The 9,435-nt window shown below is 39.9% G+C and overlaps 1 protein-coding gene across 1 annotated transcript in view; it reads left to right on the top strand.

Annotated features, from left to right (window-relative positions):
- LOC133569379 (cadherin-18-like) overlaps positions 1–9,435 on the top strand; it is a 145,709-nt gene that overhangs the window by 57,352 nt on the left and 78,922 nt on the right. The window lies entirely within an intron of this gene.

Genomic DNA, 9,435 nt, shown 5'->3' with positions numbered 1-9,435 from the left:
GGCGGCTGCTTTATACACCAGAGCGACAGGTGATTAGATAACCAGGCCCAGGTGGGCAATTAACGGACCTGTTGCTGATTTCGAGGCTGGTCCTGGCACATTTTGCTTCGCTGCAGGCCTGCAGGCCACTCCCCCCTCCACAAGGCTGAGCAGTTTGAAGTTGGAACGGTTTGAATGGGATAAAACATGTGGAAGGTAGAGCGCGCCAAAATCTGAAGAAGAAGAATAAATAGATGAATTTTGGTGTAGAAAACCATATGTGTGAATGCTTTGGAGCCTCCACACAATTACATATTCTGTACATGCATTTTTGTTTGTGTTCAACATGTTGGCATGCGGGCTAATGCCAGCACACACAGGCGCCATCAAACAGCGACAGAAGTCACATTATTAACGTCGCCTATTTGATATCTTCTCCCCCAAGCTGGGACATAAAGAGCAGCCAGAGAAGATTTAATCTTGGAATAGTTGTTGTGTTTTTTTTTTTTTTTCCCCTTCCACCCAGACTACAAAGCTCTTAATAGTTTCGAGGTGCAGCGCGCATACTAAAAAGCAGCTGGCTTCTAGACGAGCTTCTGCAGGGCGAAGTGCAACTTGAGTGATTTCAAGTTCAGTGCTGGTATACGAGCTATTTTCCTTTCAGATGCATTCTTTTGTTTATGGTCTCCCCCCCGCCCCCGTTTTAGTTGGTTCTAAAAGGTCAGGTGAGGACTACAAAATCCATCCCACAAATACACGTTTTATATAGAATAATTATGGTCTTACACGCGAAAAACAATGTGAAGTACATGGCCGTGACATATTAAATGAGATAACAAACATTTGACATCCCTCTTGTCTTTTATTGAAGACTCCTGCTGGCGATGGGCGGAAAGAAAGGAGAGGAGGGGAGAGCTGCGTACTTTGGCCCTGATTTATTCAAAATTCAAATACCACGCAGTAGTCAGCGTGTGCAATCTATAAGATAGCGGGTACTATTAGTGTGATTTACTAACATTGGGTGTGCAACTCTGCGATGAGGTGGCGACTTGTCCAGGGTGTACCCCGCCTTCCGCCCGATTGTAGCTGAGATAGGCGCCAGCACCCCCCGCGACCCTAAAAGGGAATAAGCGGTAGAAAATGGATGGATGGATGGGTGTGCAACTATAAAGTGGTGCATGCGGCTGTTTAGTGCCGCCCTAGTGGCTCTCTGGAGCGTTTTCAAAAATGTATGAAAAATGGAAAGAAATGAGGGGAAAAAAAATATGTTTTTTGTTTTAATATGGTTTCTGCAGGAGGACAAACATGACATAAACCTCCCTAATTGTTAAAAAGCACACTGTTTATATTAAACATGCTTCACTGATTCCAGTATTTGGCGAGCGCCGTTTTGTCCTACTAATTTGGACGGTCCTTGAACTCACCGTAGTTTGTTTACATGTACAAATTTCTCCGACTTTCTAGGACGTGTTTTATGCCACTTCTCATTTTGTCCACCAAAATTTTAACGCTGTGTATGAATGCACAAAGTTGAGTTTTGTTGATGTTATTGACTTGTGTGGAGTGCTAATCAGACATATTTGGTCACTGCATGACTGCAAGCTAATAGATGCTAACATGCTATTTAGGCTAGCTATATATACATATTACATCATTATGCCTCATTTGTTGGTATATTTGAGCTCATTTAGTTTCTTTTAAAGGCCTACTGAAACCCACTACTACCGACCACGCAGTCTGATAGTTTATATATCAATGATGAAATATTAACATTGCAACACATGCCAATACGGCCAATTTTGAATTTCCCGTGGAGATTCTTGTTGAAAACATCGCGGAATGATGACGCGTGCGCGTGACGTTACGGACTGTGAGGAAATATTAGCGCAGCGCACTACTAGTGGCTAAAAGTCGTCCCTTTTCATCGCGCAATGAAACAGTATTCTGGATATCTGTGTTGCTGAATCTTTTGCAATTTGTTCAATTAATAATGGAGACTATAAAGCACAATGCTGTTGGTGGAAAGCGTTGTATTGCAGCTGTCTTTAGCTGCAATACAACAGCCGGTGTTTCTTTGTTTTTAACAGAGCAGTCAAGCGAACATGTTTCTCTATGTCAACCAGCATAATTTTGGATGGGAAAATTGTGATCTATATCTTACCGGAGACATCATTGGATTATTCGTCCTCCTGCAGTAGCTGTTTAAAAGGCAGCTGTGAGCTTTGCTTCTCGGCTTCTCTCTGAGACTCTGGCGTGTTCACCGCAGCCATCCGACCTTGAGGTATGTCTTTACAATCTCCCTAAAACAATAAGCAGATAAGGGATCTTCCAGAATTATCCAAGTAAATGTGTCTAATTACATCTGAAATGCTCACACTGCCGCTGCCTGGAGCCGTCGCATTTTATTTTATTTTATTTTTATTTTTTTCTAGTCCTTCGTTATCAATACCATCATCCACGAATCTTTCATCCTCGCTCAAATTAATGTGGAAATTGTCGTTTTCTCGGTCCGAATAGCTCTTGATGCTGGAGGTTCCCATTATAATCAATGTGAGGACGTGAGGAGCCCTCACACTTGTGATGCCATCGTCTGCGACTTCCGGTAAAGGCAAGGCTTTTTTTATTAGCGACCAAAAGTTGAGAACTTTATCGTTGATGTTCTCTACTAAATCCTTTCAGCAAAAATATGGCAATATCGTGAAACGATCAAGTATGACACATGGAATGGACCTGCTATCCCTGTTTGAATAAGAAAATCTCATTTCAGTAGGACTTTAAGTCCTTTTAATTCAATTTATATCTCATGACACACTGTCTGTATGTAATATGGCTTTTATTTTTTTGCGGCTCCAGACATATTTGTTTTTGTATTTTTGGTCCAATATGGCTCTTACAACATTTTGGGTTGCCGACCCCTGCCCTAGGGGAAACTGGGTAACACATGGCACACTGACAAAGCTTAACCTATTGTTACTATAACAATCTACAAGGTTAATACAGTTCGCTTCTCTTTCTGCCCCTCGATTTATCTGCTTTCTTTTGTATTTCCAGTTATCATTACATATATGTATTGTTGCATTTGAAACATTTGTATTGTTGATAATAGAGGTAATTATTGTTTTTATTCATTTTCAATAGTGCTATTTCTATTGGTATTTGTATTGCTCCATTTGTAGTGTAATAAAGTTCATTGTCATTTCTCCGTTATTAATATTTATTTTATTAACTGCTTCTTTGCTATCGCTTATACCATCATATTTGTACATATCCTATTTGCTGATGCTGTTCTGTGGTTGTTGTTGTTATTGTTGTATTTGTTGTTGTTGTCTCTTTGTTCCATACCCCGCTTGTCCCCACAATTTCCCCCTCTGTCTTCCTTTTTTTCTCTTTCTATGCCCTCCTGCTCCGGCCCGGCTGCACCAAATAATAATATAACTCCATTTAATAAAGTCAAATACAAATAAGGCAACAAGAGAAATATCCCACACTTCTCTTCTGTAAAGTAAATCTGTACAGCTGATATGGGCATCTACATCAACTTTATGATTTGCCTGAGTAGCTGGACAGGACAAAAAATTACAAAAATAAAAATAAAGTGGTGCAGAAGGCCTTATTTAAATGATTGTGCATGTACTTTATGGGGCGTCACCATGGAGACACTCATTTACTGCACATTCATGTTATCATGCTCTTACCTGCAGCATTTTGCTGTGTTTTCAAACATGCAGGAGACATGTACCACTTTTTATGGGCATTTTAGAAACAGTAGCCTAAGGTGCGCTCATTGGACAGAAGCAGCACTTACTCTGCTCAAGACTCGAAAAAATGCATACTTAAAGAAGTTTTTTTCATGTAAGAAATATTTTAATAATATAAGTACTATAAAAAAATGCATACTTAAAGAAGTTTTTTCATGTAAGAAATATTTTACTAATATAAGTACTATAAAAATGCATACTTATAGAAGTTTTTTCATGTAAGAAATCGTTTACTAATATAAGTACTACGTTGGTGAAAAAAACAAGTGTCATTGAAAACATAAATGACATCAGAACAAATTTGTTTTAAACAGCAGTCCTTCGCAGCTGTACAATTATAAAAGTACGTTGCTGAATCGACAATATGTCTAATATTTTTTTATTTCTGACCACACACACACACACACATTTGCATCCCTCTGACGCAAAGAAAACGCAAAACAGTGCTCACTAAACGGTGATGAGTGTTGATAGATCACATTGCCCGTGCTAAATAATTATATTGAATTTTTTTTCTTTCCAGTATTTGGCCGTTTTGATGAGAACTGAGAGGTGGAATGGATTGCATGCCTTATTTTGCTCTTTTAACGCACGGAACACGTTTGGTGGATCAGATTTGCCTGTGCTATCCGTTTTGCACGTGTTATAGCACATGCAAACCTTGAGTAAATCAGGGCCTATGTGTTGTTTCTCATCTTCTTTATCAAAGTGCTGGGACTTGCAACTTTCTTTTACCCCATGTTTGCTTATTTTGCAGATTTTCTAATTTAAAAAACTCAGTTTGGGTACTTTTAACGGACGCAATCCACGTTTAGTAGATCAGATTTGCCTGTGCTATCCGTTTTGCACGTGTTATTTATAGCACATGCAAACCTTGAGTAAATCAGGCCCTATGTGTTGTTTCTCATCTTCTTTATAAAACTAAGAAAGAAAGAAAGAAAGTGCTGGGACTTGCAACTTTCTTTTACCCCATGTTGGCTTATTTTGCAGATGTTCTCATTTAAAAAACTCAGTTTGGGTACTCAATGCCGTGGAGGGATACGCGGGCAAAGGGACTAGTTTGTTACGCATAAAGTTTGACCGTATGAAACCTATGGCATATTCTTTTGCCCAAATTGTTGTAGAAAACCGAAAATTTTGAAACCTGAAGAGTATTCAGAAGTAGGTAAAGTAGGCCAAACTTGTCAAATTAACCTAGGATGCGTAACGGCTGCTGAACAGCGCCGCCAGGAATGTCTCCGCCATCTACCGTCTGGAATTCTTTTCCGACGTACTGATTCGCATTGTTGCGGCTCAGTGTTATAGCGGAGTTGTGCTGACTTCTTCAAGAGCTCGCGAATCTGTGCGTGATCACGTGAAAACTTTTGACAAGTTGACTTCTAGTCCGTTCCTGCCCATTATGACATTTCAAAGTGTAAATACGATCCCCCTTGAACAGAATATTTTGTTTTGAAAATAAACCGGGTAATTTATTTTCGTGCATGACTTCCTGTTCCACACAAGCAGATTTTTACAAAATGTATCCGCCTTGCTTCGGCGACCGGCACAAATACAAGCTTTGTTTATATTTTGTGCAAAATGCGGTATAGCATGGTGGAGCCGAGGGTCTGTCGGCGGGGGAAACAGACCCATTGACTAGAATAGAAACATAACGACTGAGTTGCCCTGGCAGCACTGTTCCGCAGATGTTACGCATCCAAGTAGAAAATCTGGGGTAAGCGTACCGTTGCACATTGAGGCACATTACATATGACTCAAGTCAAAGGTAAACATAGTCATCCAAATTATTACTTGAGTAAGGAAGTATAAAGTGAACAAACTGTTAAAGTACTAAGTCACTGGTAAGTAACTAGTAGCTGCATTTTCTGGAAGACTATTCCAGATTTTTGGAGCATAAAACAAAAATGCAGCCTCACCATGTTTGGTCCGGACTCTGGGCACCAGCAGGAGACCACTCCTTGAGGTTCTCAGAGACCATGAATTGATTAACGTAGACCCCGATCTTAAAGGCCTACTGAAATGAAATCTTCTTATTTAAACGAGGATAGCAGGTCCATTCTATGTGTCATACTTGATCATATTTTTGCTGAAAGGATTTGGTAGAGAACATCGACAATAAAGTTTGCAACTCTTGGTGCTGATAAAAAAAAAGCCTTGCCTGTAGCGGACGATATGCGCGTGACGTCACGGGTTGTGGAGCTCCTCACATCTGAACATTGTTTACAATCATGGCCACCAGCACCGAGAGCGATTCGGACCGAGAAAGCGATAATTTCCCCATTAATTTGAGCGAGGATGAAAGATTCACGGATGAGGAAAGCGAGAGTGAAGGACTAAGGAAAAAAAAAAAAGACTAGTGGGGGGGGGTGGCAGGACTACTCGGCCAGGCCCAACCGCAACAAGGGATAGAGCCATACCGCTTTGAACCCGACGCTGGCGGTGACGGTCAGCAGGACGCTGCTGATTTTGATGCTGGAGTAGCACACAACATAGATCGCCTTCAGAATACAGAATGGTAAAATGTTATTTATTTTTCGAAATGATCGCTGCATAATACACTGTACTTTGTGTGTGGGGTCCAATCCAACCGTGTTCGCTTGACATCTCTGTTCCATAGTAAAGCCTGACTGTCATCTTTTGGGAATGTAAAAAATGTGTCACGCCTCTGAATCAGGTTTTGTGTTGGTCATGTTATGTTTAGTTTTTTGGACATTCAGTTCTGTTTTTGCACCTCCTAGTTTGTTTTCATCTCCATGCCAACCCATTTATTTTCACCTTACCCTCAAGTCACGCCCCTGTCCTCAGCCCTCACACCTGTTTCTAATCATCATCATCATAGTCATTATTTAAGCCATTTTGTTTCTGTCCCCGTCCTGGCAACTTTACCTTTCCTTCTGAGACCTTAACCACGTTTTCATGTACCGACCTTCATGCCATGCTGTTTGTTGTTTTGACCACGCGACGTAAGTTTTTGTATTTATGCTTCAGTGCAAGTTTTTGGTTTGTTTTGTGCCACAATTAGTGTCTTTTGTTCATTTGTATATAGTCATGCCATTGTGCTGTTTTTGAGTATAGTCTAGTTTGTTATCCGCCATTGTGCGCACCCTTTGTTTTCCTGTTTTGTATTATAGTGTTTAAATTAAACATGTACTCACACTCTCGTCCGGCTCGTGCCAATCATCCTTTGCGTAGAAGAAGCAAAAAAAATCCAAGTCCATGTCCTGACACGATGAAACACCGGCTGTGTTTGCGTTGGTAAAGCCGGCCGCTTCACACCGCTTCACACCGCTTCACACCGCTTCACACCGCTTCACACCGCTTCACACCGCTTCACACCTACAGCTTTCTTCTTTGATGTCTCCATTGTTCATTGAACAAATTGCATAAGATTAACCAACACAGATGTCCAGAATACTGTGAAACTTTGCGATGATAACAGATGACTTAATAGCTGGGCACGATGCTGGCACAAAATGTCCTGTACAATCCGTGACGTCACACGCAGGCGTCATCATAACGACACGTTTTCTGCATGGTTTTTCGGCGCGAAATTTAAAATTGCACTTTAGTAAGTGTTGCAATGTTAAGATTTCATCATTGATATGTAAACTATCAGACTGCGTGGTCGGTAGTAGTGGGTTTCAGTAGTACTTTAAACAAGTTGAAAACCTTATTTGGGTGTTACCATTTAGTGGTCAATTGTACGGAATATGTACTGTACTGTGCAGTCTACTAATAAAAGTTTCAATCAATCGAACCGATATGGTTCATATGGTTCTAACATGTCAGAGATGTACTTTGGCACAAGACCATGAAGAGACTTGAACACAAGGAGAGCTATTTTAAAGTATATTCTCTGAGCAACAGGAAGCCAAGTGGAGTGACCTAAGCACTGGACTAATATGTTCATGTTTCCTGGTTCTAGTCAGGACTCGAGCAGCAGCATTTTGGATGTGCCCAGCGAAAACAACAACCTCTTTTGTCTTGTTGGAAATACAATTTTTGTAGGCTGAAACGTGAACATTTCTACGGACACAGATGGCATATATGAATGTTGTTTCTACGAGTTTGTTAGGTAAACATTGAACTGACGCCGTGTCACATTGTACTGTGTGAAGTTCAAATGCGGTCACATGACCTCCAGGCTCTCTCTGATTGGTGAATTGGAGTCAATGGTCTCCAGTACTTATTGCAGTGGTTCTCAAACTTTTTTCACCAAGTACCACCTCAGAAAAAAACCTGGCTTTTTAAGTACCTCATAAGGACCAACATTCGAAAACAAGCATAGCGCAGTCGACCCAAGTATTCATTAAAAACAAGACAGGTGGTTTTTATTTAATAACAATATCTAATATTTTGGCAATTTCAACATTACATACAGTTTGATTATAGGAAATAAAACAACTGTGCTTTAATGAAGTGATTCTTTGGCAGACCACTAGATGGAGCCTGCATAGCACCAATGGTACATGTACTACAGTTTGACGATCACTGGTTTATTGGATTTGTGGAACAAAGTCATTTGACCGTGACCACTGGAAGAAGTCTCTAACAAACCAAAAGTATGGTTTTTCAAGCTAATTTTAAATAAATAGAATGATGATGTAAACAAATGTAGTGATTGTAATACAATTCAATGTAATCAAGTAAAAGTAGTGATTCTTCTCCACAAAAATACTCAAGTAAAAATAATTTTGCATAAAACAACTACAATTTATCCCAAAAATATATTTAAACATTTTTTAGTAATACTTTAGTATGGGGAACATATTCACCATTGCTTATTATAACACACCAATTCTCAAATCCCTTCACTGGCTTCCTGTTCTACTCAGGATTGAATTCAAAATCTCCCTACTAACTCACCAGTGCCTCCATGGAAATGCCCCCCTCTACCTCAAAAAACTACTCACCCCCAAATCCTCCACACGACACCTCCGCTCTGGACAGGCTAACCTCCTCCAACCTCAGAGGACAAAGCTACGAACAATGGGAGACCGGGCTTACTGCTCCGCCGCTCCCAGTCTTTGGAACACTCTCCCTGACCACCTGAGGGTACCACAGACTGTGTAGGCTTTTAAAAAAGGCTTAACAACCCTTTTTTTTTTCCTCCTTTAAAAAAAAAAAATACATGCCTTCTGATTCTAGCTATTAGGCTGTTCTAGTTTGTATTTTTATTATCTTTTTTTAATACACTTTAGCACTTTAAGGTTGTTTGCTCAATGTAAAGTGCTTTTTACAAATACAATCTTATTATTATTAACATGCAAATTAGTAACATATTGGCTCTTAATTATTCATTATCAAGTACTTATTAATGCCTTATTCTGCATGACCTTATTTTGACCCTAACCCTAACCACAACCACAACCCTAACCCTCTGACCCTAACTCTAACCAAATAACACTAAATTAAGTATTTCTTACTTAGAATATTTTCCCCATACTAAAGTGTTACCAAAAGTTTTTATTGTTTTTTATTTTTTTAAATATAACAGAATAAATGTAGAACGTAACTACCGGGTGATGTTAAACGCTCTGTAAAGCACAATTTTGGGCCATTTTGGGGTCTTACTGAGATCCCTAATAAGGATTTGGTAGGTTTTTTTGGTTTTTCACAGACCTCTTTGACAGACATGAGAACAACAGTTACAAAGTAAACGCCTTAAAAGTTGTTTTATTCCGGCTTCCCCTTGGCC

This window comes from Nerophis ophidion, linkage group LG15 (genome assembly GCF_033978795.1).
Source record: "Nerophis ophidion isolate RoL-2023_Sa linkage group LG15, RoL_Noph_v1.0, whole genome shotgun sequence".
NCBI lineage: Eukaryota > Metazoa > Chordata > Actinopteri > Syngnathiformes > Syngnathidae > Nerophis > Nerophis ophidion.
This window is presented reverse-complemented; position numbering and strand designations above follow the sequence as displayed.